General features: G+C 41.9%; 1 protein-coding gene across 2 annotated transcripts in view; it reads left to right on the top strand.

The window, feature by feature from the left end:
- PRKG1 (protein kinase cGMP-dependent 1) overlaps positions 1–12,242 on the top strand; it is a 1,275,046-nt gene that overhangs the window by 249,872 nt on the left and 1,012,932 nt on the right. The gene's annotated exons all lie outside the window — the stretch shown is intronic.

Raw genomic sequence — 12,242 nt, forward strand, 5'->3', positions numbered from 1 at the left:
TGTTCCAGATGGAATGTTATTAAAACTTATAAGTCTAGAGTAAACATGGATGTGTTCACCAAATTCTTGAATATCAGAACCAGATGGCATTCTTTAAGACTTGAAAAGGATTATTTTCATTCAAGTAAGCAATGCGACTTTACCAAACAGGAAGGGGATGAGTGGAACCCATTAACTCAAGGTATGGTTTAGGCTTAGGATATCAACAAGGAACTCAGACAAATTCATGTGGGAAGTAGCCGTCATAGGTGATGGGGATCAACTAGGGGAATTGGAAAACGTCACTGCCCTTTCAAAGGGACACTAATGAGGATGATTTGGCCTCGCAAGAGCATATCCCCTTGAGGTTAGAATTGGATTCAACAACAAGCTGTACCGTTCTCATGGGTGTCAGTTCTGAACTTGCTTCATGACCCTCAGACGTCTTGTGCCCTTCTTCTTCTGAGTCAAATGCATCTGATTCATTCTCTCCTCAAGAGTCTGGGAAACTCATGCCATTTTGAAAATCTGGGGCAGATCTCTGATCTTCAGTTTGTCAGAGTCAGTACTGAGAGGCGTGTTTTTCACATCCACATGCGTCATTTTCAGTTAGGCGTCGATGTGGCACCATGTCTGGCCATGGAGCGCTTTCGCCCAGCTACGTGACTTTGGACAAGCTTCTTACCTTCTCAAAGCCGTGGGCTTCGGTCAGCCCATTGGAGTTCATCAAAGATTCTCAAGGACAGTCAACAGTTGTTACAGATGTTCCTGCCTCTCAAGATTTCTCATGAAAGAACCCACTTTCCTTCTGTGATACCCACCAGTCTTTCTTAGAGAAATGCCTCCTGTTTCTCTTTAATTAAAGAATCCCCTTTCCAATTTGGGGTAATTATTCTTTACCACCCCAGCTGCACTGGAAGACAGAAGCTGTTTGCTGCTTTTTTGTAGGGAAAATGCAATCATCTCAAGAATGAAATGCTAGGATCTCCCTCTTGGAGCGATTATGGAAGGAAATGTCAAAAACTCTTTCCTTCTCCTCTCCCCACCCCTGAAAAATGCTTTAGAACAAATATCACTACTAATACATTTTAAGACAAAGATGAAAACCATCTTACCTTTGTTTCCTGGTTTGAACTTGAGCTTTTAGGGGTTTTTTTTTGTTTGTTTGTTTTGTTTTTTGTTTTTTGTTTTTTTAACCAGAGAAGATTCATCTCAGCTTTATGAATGTATAGTTTTAATTTGGGACTTTTATTATCCACATTAAATAGAAGGCTAACACAGGAAGATAAAACAACTTTTCTAGCAACAGGGAAGTAAAATAGTAACAGGCAATAAAATAAAAATGTCTTTTAAAAGAGGGGTTAATCAATAAAAGTCTGTAGCCCTTTTTTGGCTATTTCTCCCCTCTCAGTGAGTCCTAGTCAAAAAACCCTCAGATCTCCCAATGTTTTATTTCTGAATAGAAAAGGAAAAAAACTGGATGCCTTTCTCCAAAACAAAAACAACATAGACAATCAATTTATGATCTTTGCCAAAATTGATGACTGAATAAGTTTGAAAAACTATTTTTTCCATGTTCTATGAGCTGGAAATAGACATTCTTTACATAACTAAGAATATATACCATTCTTAAGTAGCTTGAAATAAAATCCGTAGTGTTAATTTTGTTTCTCTGTTTCTCAAAGACCAGAATGTGACCTGGATATGGAAATTCAGGCTAATACTTTCCATCCTACCTGATGATGGCGAGAATGTTGGAGAGTCGTAGCCTTCCTGAGACGTTATTCCATGCAGAAAGCCAGAGCTGCCTTCTACAGAAACACAAATTGCTCAATCAGAGAAGTAAAGCCTTTAAACCACTAGTTAAGGTCTCTTTGAAATGATTCTGACTTTCTCTAAGGATTGGGGAGCTAGAAAGGCAGATGTGTTCTTGCTTGTTTCTAATTGTTAAGACTAGGTACTAATGTTGTATTCCTCTTTATCTGGGATGGAAATTCTGTTTCACCAAATATTTATAGAGCCCAGTGAGATTTAAGTCACTGCTGGGTAGTATGTCCTAAATCAGTTTGCATTCTGCAGAATAAAACCAACTTACCTTTTTTTTTTTTTCTAAACAATGCTAATAGCCATCCTGAGAATTACCTTGTGAGTTACCATGAGCTTTTGCTGGAAAGTCTTTCCATTTTCTCCTCTTAATTCACTGGAGATGGAACTCATGAAGCCCTACCACTGAAGCTGTTCCTCCACAAATTTTCTTCCAAAGCCTTATGATGTCTTTAAAATAAAATTCCACAGCTGTGATTTTTCTATTCACAGAATATTAAATTTTTTTTTTCTGGTAGAGGAAGTGACCAGGTCACATGAAAATGACAATACATTTTATTTTATTTTTAAAGATTTTTTGTGTTTATTTGAGAGCGAGACAGAGATAGTGAGAGAGAGCACAAACTGGGAAGAGAAGGAGAGGCAGACTCCCCACTGAGCAGGGAGCTCCGACGCAGGGCTCGCTGTCAGGACCCTGGAATCACTTTCTGAGCTGAAGGCAGATGCCCAACCAACCGAGCCACCCAGGTATCTCTGAAGCTGTTTTAAAGATAAATAACTATATTGTCAAAAGAATAAAAAATCAGTTAAATTATGTACAGTAACCTGCCCCTGTGAAAACTGGAGAGCATGTAAAACAATTGAGAAAATCTTCCATCCAGAGCTGAAAAAAAATGATAGTAATTTTAACATCTGGAGGGGAGGAATATATATGAATATTCATTATTTTCTGAGATCAGGGGTTCTCCAGTTGAGCAAGTTAGAACCACCTGGAAGACTTGTTAAAACACAGATTCCTTGCCCCATAGCTAGAGTTTCTTGGGGTACTCTGGAATAAGAATTTATTGTTTGAACAAGATCTCCAGTGGGATCTTGGAGAACCACTGCTCTAAGGAAAGCAACTGGTTCTGGTCCCCAAGTGTGACTTTGAATACATCATTTGACTTAAAGGCATCGCTTTTTTTCATCTGTACAAAAGGATGACCCTAGCTGGCTACCTCATAGGTAGGAGAAGCCCAGATTAACCAATAAATGGGATAACACTTAACTTCTAGGCAACCATAACCTGTTACACTGATCATTCAAACACCATTGTGTGATTTCTACATACGGTATAGAGATGTTTGTTATTTCCAGTGGTATCAATGAACTTTGTTGTCAACACGTGTAATCTGTCAGGTGATACTTCTTTCAACTCCCTTGAAGTGTGGAAATGAGGACAGTAGTTTGCATTCTGAACACAAATTTGGACCACAGTGTAGACGTTAATCCATCCAAAAAATGAGGCTCTTTCTGGTTCTCTAAGATTCCGGTATAGCTTATTTACATTCATTAGCCTACAACAAAAAGCAATGATAATCAGTAGGGATGTAGACCATCTTCATCCCAGGCAGTTCTGCTCACAAAAAGCTATTCCCAGTGTGTATGTAAACTTGGAAGGTTTTAGCTAGGGTTACCATACCTCCTGGTTTCCTTGGTTTGGTTGCCCTGGTTCATGCCTATTGTTTTGGCATAACTATTAATAGTGTCTACTTTCAAGATTGTCTCCTTTTAGGTAATATAGTTGAGAGTCTTCCTAACTCAAAGAAATGAGCTTTGGATATTTCCATCCTTGTGGGCAATCCCCCCGCCCCATCCCATAATGTGTGAATGAATTCAACTTTTCTTTTCCTGATAACATTAAGGAGTGTTTGACCCTACTCAAGTCCCTTGTCCTGATTTCATTTTTATCAAATGATCTTCTGATCCCATATTCATATTTTAGGACATGCAGTAGTTTGCTGGGGAGGTCACAGCAGGCCATTTCTATGAGGCCTAGGGCACATTTGTATATCCAAGGGGACATGTCAGTTAGGTGAGACTAAAGATCTTAGTTGTCTCAGAATGCTGGGAGGCATGGGCTGAATTTGGTGGTTGGGAGAGAATGGAGCTCACTGCCTATAAGAATCCAGAATATATGTCCCAGGTGGTGAGATGTACAGCACTGGCAAGCAGCCATGCTCAAAGCAGGCTCTCCCTAAAGATAAGGACACCTATAAATTGACGTTGTTTGATTTAAAATAAATTTTTTTTTCGCTTAAGCAAACTCCATGCCAAACATGGGGCTTGAATTCACGACCCCAAGATTAAGAGGTGCGTGTTCTACTGACTGTGCCAGCTAGGTGCCCTCCCCAAAGTCTCAGTTTTTGAGAATAGCTGAAGAACTAAATAAGGGAATGCATTTTGGATAGAAATAAAATACTTGCCATGGGACCTGTCTGTCTACGAAGAGACGAAAATTCTGATTAAGAAATCATAAACTTTTATGACACAAGTGAAGTTGTTTTTCTCATTATAAGTTTATAAAAAAAGGAAATAATATCCCACTGTTGACTTCCATGTTTCCGAGGTTGAACCCAAGTTCAAGTCTTCCAAGACTTTTAGTTGTTTGTTACAGGTAGCCTTAGGCCGGAGAATTGCTACAAATGAATTCCAGATTGATCTCACTTTAGTGAAATCTATAGTGCTATCGAGGAAGATACTTAAGTCTTTTCCATGTAAAGAAAGTGAGATCTCATTGGACTTGCTCATTATTGAACCGTAAGGTAGATAATCCTATTTTTTCCTTTTTAAAAAATTCTATGTATACTGCCAATAGTCAAGCATAAGAATTATTGTAGCTCATTTTCTCACTCATGCTGCTTTAGTTAGAAACATGATTTTTTTTCAGAGAGCCTAGAAAGCACTCATTCACCTGCAAGTTGTAATAGAATAACAGAATCATCAAATGTTAGAGAACAGCCAGTTTTCATCGCTGTAGTTTGTCAAATCACCATAGACAATTTTGTTGCTATTTAAAAGTGTTTTTTTACACATAGTTTCAACATAAGGCTTTCACATTTAAAATATAAAGAGCTGTTGTGAAAATTCTGGAATATAGTCCTTAAATTTAAATACATTTATAACTGAGGGCGCCTGGGTGGCTCAGTCAGTTAAGAATCAGACTATGGACTCTGAAAAACAACTAGAGGGTTATGAAGGGGCGGCGGGGGGGTGGGGGGGTTGGGAGGTTGAGGGACCAGGTGGTGGGTAATGAGGAGGGCACGTACTGCATGGAGCACTGGGTGTGATGCCAAAACAATGAACACTGTTATGCTGTAAATAAACAAATAAAAAAAAAAAAAAAAAAGAATCAGACTCTTGATTTCCATTCAGGTCATGATATCAGAGTTGTGAGATCGAGCCCCACATCAGGCTTTGCGATGGGCGGGAGCCTACTTAAAGTTCTCTCCCTCATCCCTTCCCCACACTAAATTAATTAATAACTAGATAAAATATTTGCTTTATTATACAATAATTTTCAAGTGTTTCCCACACTTGCTATGTATAGACCCAAATTCCAGTGGTAAAATCAACAAGAAGATAGCAAGCTTAAAATAATCTATGGGGTGAGGGGTGCCTGGGTGGCTCAGTGGGTTAAGCCTCTGCCTTGGGCTCAGGTCATGATCTCAGGGTCCTGGGATCGAGCCCCGCATCGGGTTCTCTGTTCAGCGGGGAGCCTGCTTTCCCCCCTCTCTCTCTGCCTGCCTCTCTGCCTCCTTGTGATCTCTCTCTCTCTGTCAAATAAATAAATGAAATCTTTAAAAAGAAAAAAAAAAGATAATCTATGGGGAAAGAAAAAACTAACAAAAAGGGATTTGGGGTTATACTAACTGAAAAAAGTCTCTTTGGAAAATAACTCTACAGTCTTGGAAAACATGATAAACATATTAGAAAATTGGAGTTTGGCCAGCTGATTGGTAGAAAGAAATTAAAATAGAATTTCTGTTCTTAGCTAAAATATCAGCTCACACCCTCTCTAACCTTGCAAAAAGAAACTGGTTTTGAAATAGCATCTGTAACCCAGAAACCAAAAGTAAATGATAGAAATATTGGAACATATAAAAACAATACAGCAACAAGCCAGATTTTGTGAGGTGTTTTTTTTTTTTTTAAGAAAATAGAAAAATAATACAAAAATAAGCAGCAGGGGACCAATTTTAACACCTTATGACCCTGAATAGCACAGGAATGAGTCTGTGGAAGAGTTCAAATTGGGGCTTCCCAGATACTCGTTTTACAGAACAGCCTGTGTAAGGAGGTTACGAAAAACACACTTAGCCAAACAGCTAAATCAGAGGCATTAGGCATTTTGGGATTTTGCACATTTGGATAATGTGTGAAAATATTTCCAACTTTAAAAATATCTTTACACCTTCCTCTGTGCCGGGAGAGGGAGTGAGGATGACGCCTAAGTTGCCAGCGTGAGTGCTGGACGGGTCCACTGCTCACGGCTCGGCTGGTTCTGCTTCTTTCTAATGAAGGGCTGGTGCTGTTGGCGTGCGGTGGAGGAGTGGTTACAAGAAGGGCTGTTCCAGGGGCTCGGAGGAAGTTTCCAGAATGAGATCGCCCCGGGTGTGGCTTTCCAGCAGAGCCATCTCCAGCAGGGCCACTGGGAGCCTTTGACCTCCAGCCACAGGAGGGGACGACAGTGCCTACCCCATAAGGCTGGAATGGCATCAACCCTGTTCTTCTTGAAATACGTGTAACACACACATGGCACGTGGAAGCTTCCAGGAAGTATGGGCTGTTGGTAACTGAAGACCTAAGGGAGATACAGAACTTATTTCTGAGACCCACCACCCCTGCGATTTCCAGCGTCTCACATTAGAACAGGGACAGGTCTGCATCGCATTCCCTCCCTATCCACCGCCCTCCCCGCCCCCATCTAAAGTTTGCTCTGCTGAAGACCAGCATTAGTCCCTGTTTCCACAACTGGAAGAAATTCAAAGAGGATTGAAATTCAAAATGCTTCTTCACACCATTTTGGCTTAGGAAAGGTTTCATAGGAACACTTTATTCTTAGGGAGTGGGGAAAATTCTAGATGCTATCAGCAGTGTTGCTATCCATATAGTAAAAACTCTGCCTGGCACAGCACAGGGCCTCAGTATATTCTGCAGAATGAATGGGCGTGGTTTAATTGTTAAACAGAGGCTAAATGCCATGTTGCCCATCTCATTTCCTATCCTGCAACACTGGCGAACAATTATAGGCTCTCAGTTGTCTACTCTGATAAGCGCAGCTCACCCAAATTGAATTACTGCTGTCTCATAGGCATGCCAATGCTTTCTTTTCTTTTTTTTTTTTTTTTAATTTTTATTTCTTTGACAGAGAGAAATCACAACTAGGCAGAGAGGCAGGCAGAGAGAGAGGAGGAAGCAGGCTCCCTGCCAAGCAGAGAGCCCGATGCGGGGCTCGATCCCAGGACCCTGGGACCATGACCTGAGCTGAAGGCAGAGGCTTTAACCCACTGAGCCACCCAGGCGCCCCATGCCAATGCTTTCTTATAGCCTATCTTCATTGGTGAGATTGTTTCCTTCTCAAGCAGCCCTCACCATCAATTTTGCTAGATAAAATGTCACTAAGTCTTTTGGATTCATCGCAAAAGCCCCACCCCCCACCGCCCAACACACTCCGCAGCCTCTGTAGACTCATAGCGTTGTATACTTTAAATGCATCTTATCTAACTCTCCTCTAACAAAAGCATGGAGTTCCTAAGGCTGGGAAATCTGTCTTTCAAACCTTTGTGTCCTCTTCGGTGTCTGAGAAAATGGTTTCTTCTGAATGTTCAGTATATATTTATTGCACTGAAGGAATGCCCTCTACCTAAGACAGAATGATGTAGGAACTTGAAAAAGATCAGACGAATTATCACTGTGAACACTAGGAGCAACCTCCTTCATGTAGCCTGGATGGAAAATGCCAGAATGACCCTGACAGTTTGTTGAAGAGAACTCCTTAACTTAAAGGACTAATAGCCTGGGACCATCAAAGTACCGACCTCTTAAAGATCTTGGGAGTATATTCTAGACCACAACTGCACTAACTTGGGTGTGAATCAATCTCTCTCTCTCTCTCTTTAAAAGATTTTATTTATTTATTTGACAAACAGAGATCACAAGTAGGCTGAGAGGCAGGCAGGGAAGGTGGGAAGCAGGCTCCCTGCCGAGCAGAGAGCCCAATGTGGGGCTCGGTCCCAGGCCCCTGAGATCATGACCCAAGCCGAAGGCAGAGGCTTAACCCACTGAGCCACCCAGGCACCCAGTCTCTTTTAATTCAGTTATAAAACAAATGTCTGCCTCTTTTCTATGGACATAGAAATTCCCATCAGGAATTCTTCGTAATTCTTTTTTTTTTTTTTTTCTTATCAGTAATTCCACTGTAATAATTCTTCTTTCTACAGTGATGTTAATGTTGCTACATCTTTTGAGAATGTCAGAGAGTCAGGGAAGACATTAGCCAACACTGACTACAGTTCACATAATTTTAAGAGGAGGAAGCTGAACCGTTGGGAGATAAAGCTCCCTGCTTCAGATCAGTGAGTTAGTGGCAGAATTGGAGCCAGAACTCAGTTCTCTGTAGGAAGCCCGGGACAGCTTCTCAGGAGCTGCGTGGAAACTGCTGCACAGATGACCCGGCCAACCCAGACCTCTAAAGTGATGTGACGAATGTCACCATTCACACGACAGACGTTGTTTTAGCTCAGAATTGTCATCACCTCATCTTTTTGCCAGATCCTGTCCTTTGAGATGATCAGAGCCCAATCTGTATAAGTTTAGCTGCAGAGAAGAGAATTCTCCCTGGCCCCAGTCCTCTCCAAACTTGAGGATGTGATGCCCGAGGTAATGCGAGTGCCCTTAAAACATCAACTAACTCGGGGCGCCTGGGTGGCTCAGTGGGTTAAGCCTCTGCCTTCGGCTCAGGTCATGATCTCAGGGTCTCTGGGATCGAGCCCCGTATCGGGCTCTCTGCTTGGCGGGGAGCCTGCTTCCTCCCCTCTCTGGCTGCTGCTCTGCCTACTTGTAATCGCTCTCTCTCTCTCTCTCTCTCTCTATCTGTAAAAAAGAAAAAAAAAATTTAAAAAAACAAAACAAAACAAAAAAAAAACATCAACTAACTCTTCACTGGTCCAGAGTCAGTATTTGGAACTGCTCCATTTGCGTGAGCCATATTCAGAGCCCCGGGTCTCTGTATGCCCCATCATTGCTAGGGGAAAGTAGTTTTTGCCATCTGTGCCCAAACAGAAAGGAAGAAGTTTGGCCAGAAACGAAGAGGGCTGCTGAATGAGTTAGGAGCTCCCAGTTATTATCTTATTCTCCCAACTCAAGGAGAATAAGAGTGATGGATAGTGCGGACAGAAAAGGAAGTTGCTCTGTGCGTAAATGACTGGCTGAGAAGTTCTCTAATGAGTGTACCTGGGAAAAAGGACATGACGTTGGGGAAGGGCTGAGTAACCAAGCAGGCATCAGATGCTGTAGGAAACGTGTCAAAGGCTGAAAATGCTAATGATCAGAAAGGTTTTATAACTACGTGCAGAACACGAAGATGGAAGACGACAGGATAATTCGACGGCAGGTCCCTCTCGGGAAGGAGCCTCACTTGTCTTCTCTCAACCCCTGAACGTTTCTCGAGCAAAGCAGGTAAATATTAGGTTGGATAAAACATAATACTTGCGAGAGAAAACTGAAGCCCAAGGATATGAGAAAATTTAAAAACACCACGTTGGTGCTTTAAATTCAATTCTGTGAACGGTGATTGCGGATCTGCGATGTGCTGACATTTTGCTGGGCACCAGCAATGTCAAGACGAGTGAGACACAACCCCTGCCCTCAAGGGCTCACAGTCTAGGGCGTAAAGCTACCACCAGACAGGCTAATCGTAGCACAGAGTGATAAATGCAATACTCTGTTGATTTCTGGTACTTTGTAGAGCAGGGAGGGTTTAGAGAGGAGCAAGGAGATTGCAACTGGCCAAAGGTGGCTGTAATTTTTAAAAAGAGGCTCAATTCCCTGATTCATAGGTAAATTAAATTGGTGGTCTGATTCCTTCATGAGCACCAATCTGGAACCAATTAATGGAAAGAGATAGTGAACATTAATGCAAGTCAGAGATGAGCCTGAGACCACCGTGGGTTTACTGGAAGCATCAGATTGACATGATTTCATTTCCCTTTTAGAGAAAACAAATCCCACCGGGAGGCTAGAGAACACAGCACAGAGACCTGTGCCGTCGACTTCATATCATGTATTGGTTCTCTGCAACCATCTGGCCAGGTCTTCAATGATAGAATTGTTGAATGAGAAATACAGGCATGATACTAATATGTGGAGACTTGAAAATACAAATTAATTGGCAGACATCAATCAAAAAGGTGGCTTCTCTCTTTGGGTGGGTTATGGATGCCTTGGTGTGGCCGTGCTAATCCTTTCGTTCGTGATTTAGGTGATGTGTCAGGAAGGGACTCCATGGGAAACCACACATCTCATGCAGGGAAGTCTGAGCAGCATTTAAGAAAGGAACTACTGACATGTGGTTTTGCTTTAATGGAACCAATAAGGGGCAGTGCAGAGTCTCACCATTGGGCACATGGTTTGGGGGGAAGATCAGTTCTTGGAACCAGTATGAAGCCAGAATAGTAAGCAGAAGGGGCCTGCCCTGGTCAGGGCTCAGGGGGGTTGTTCCCTGCACTGCCCAGCCCATGCTGACCTGCTTGTTAGCCCCGCTCTAAGCATCCTACGGGCGCTCACCCCCTCCCGCATGAACTTCCTCCCCGTTGGGCTCATCGTCTGTGTAGGGACCTGTGGAAGCCGCCTGCTTCTCTATCAGCTACTTCCCCATCGTCGATCTTGACTTGAGTTAGCTCTTTCCTGTTGGACTTTAACTGTGGCAGTTTGGTTCCCCATCATGTCTGTGAGCGACTGTCTTCTGATACACCTGTAAACGAGGAGAATTGTACCTGACATGAATATGTGAATGGACTTGGAAATGCTAATTAATTGGTAGACATCACCCTCCTATGGAAGTAGGGATAGGAAGAGAGTAATTGTACTTGGAGGAGACTGTTGTTTGACTTCTTATATCGCCCTCTCCCATCTTCCTGGTGAACTTCTGAACACGTTCTTTACATTGTTTTAGTGAAAAAATATCTTTAGGATAAAAACAGTTGAATATGGTGTACTTGTTCCCAAATATAATTTTTGTTTACATTATTTATTTTTTATTGAAGTATAGTTGACACATAAGTGTAATTTTGGAGGGTTTCCTGGGGGGGCGGGGCAGCAACATCTTTCTAGGACTGGTATTCCGATGACTTTCATATTTGAGGACATATTAACACGTAGTTGATAAAAATTTCTCAGAAAAGAGCAACATGAATGTTTTTTAAATGTCTCATATATGCTTTACCTAATAGATCCTATCTGTGGGGCTGATCAAGACTTGTTAGGGGGGCACCTGGGTGGCCCCGTCCCTTGAGTATCCAACTCTTGGTTTCGGCTCAAGTCCTGATCTCAGGGTTGTGAGATCGAGCCCCATGTTGGGCTCTGTGCTCAGTGGGGAGTCCGCTTGGGATTCTCTCTCTCCCTCTTCCCTTCCACCTGCTCACACTCTAAATCAATCAAGCCAATATTTAAAAAAAAAAATGCGTGTTAGTAATTGATGATATTTTCTGTGCTTTGTGTGTCAGACTGAAAGGATGAAAACCGAGCATTTGAATTTGATGTAGGATTAGTCCCTTTCTTTTTCACCATTTGTATTGCCAAGGTGAGTTCAAGATAATAATTTATTGCAGGTAGCCTGAAATTTCAATATCATTCCTGAGTTCATCCTCCTGTCTAGGGGGATATGCAAAATAGATCATATTTATAGGTGACTCAGCGAGGCCCTTTCTCTCTCTCCTCTCTTTCTCCGTGTTTCTCTCTCTCTCTGCTTACCCCCCTTGCCTTGGGGGCCTCTGTTTTAGGGATCCTAAAGGATCTCTTTTAATTTCTCTTTACCTCAGGATGTCCTAAAGGATCCTTCTGGGGATGAAACACTGTAGTGTTCCTGTATTCTTTCCTAAGTTTTAAACGTATATATTTTCCAATTACTGAAAAAAATGCAGACTTTACCTTTTAGCACATATGTAATGAAAACCTTCTTAAGATAAAAGATGACGTTACCACCATCCTTTTAGAAGAGAGTGATGTGCGACTCTCCATAATTCTTATATTATGTAGCTGGTTGATAACCACTTATTGGAAAAAAATGGCTGAGAGCTCATGGAGGCTGCTGGAGGTTACATTATCTTTTTTTTTTTTTTTTCCTGCAACCGCGATTGTATCTTTTTAACTGCAAACTTCACAGTGGACATGGTCTCTTT

Source organism: Meles meles, chromosome 13, assembly GCF_922984935.1.
Source record: "Meles meles chromosome 13, mMelMel3.1 paternal haplotype, whole genome shotgun sequence".
NCBI lineage: Eukaryota > Metazoa > Chordata > Mammalia > Carnivora > Mustelidae > Meles > Meles meles.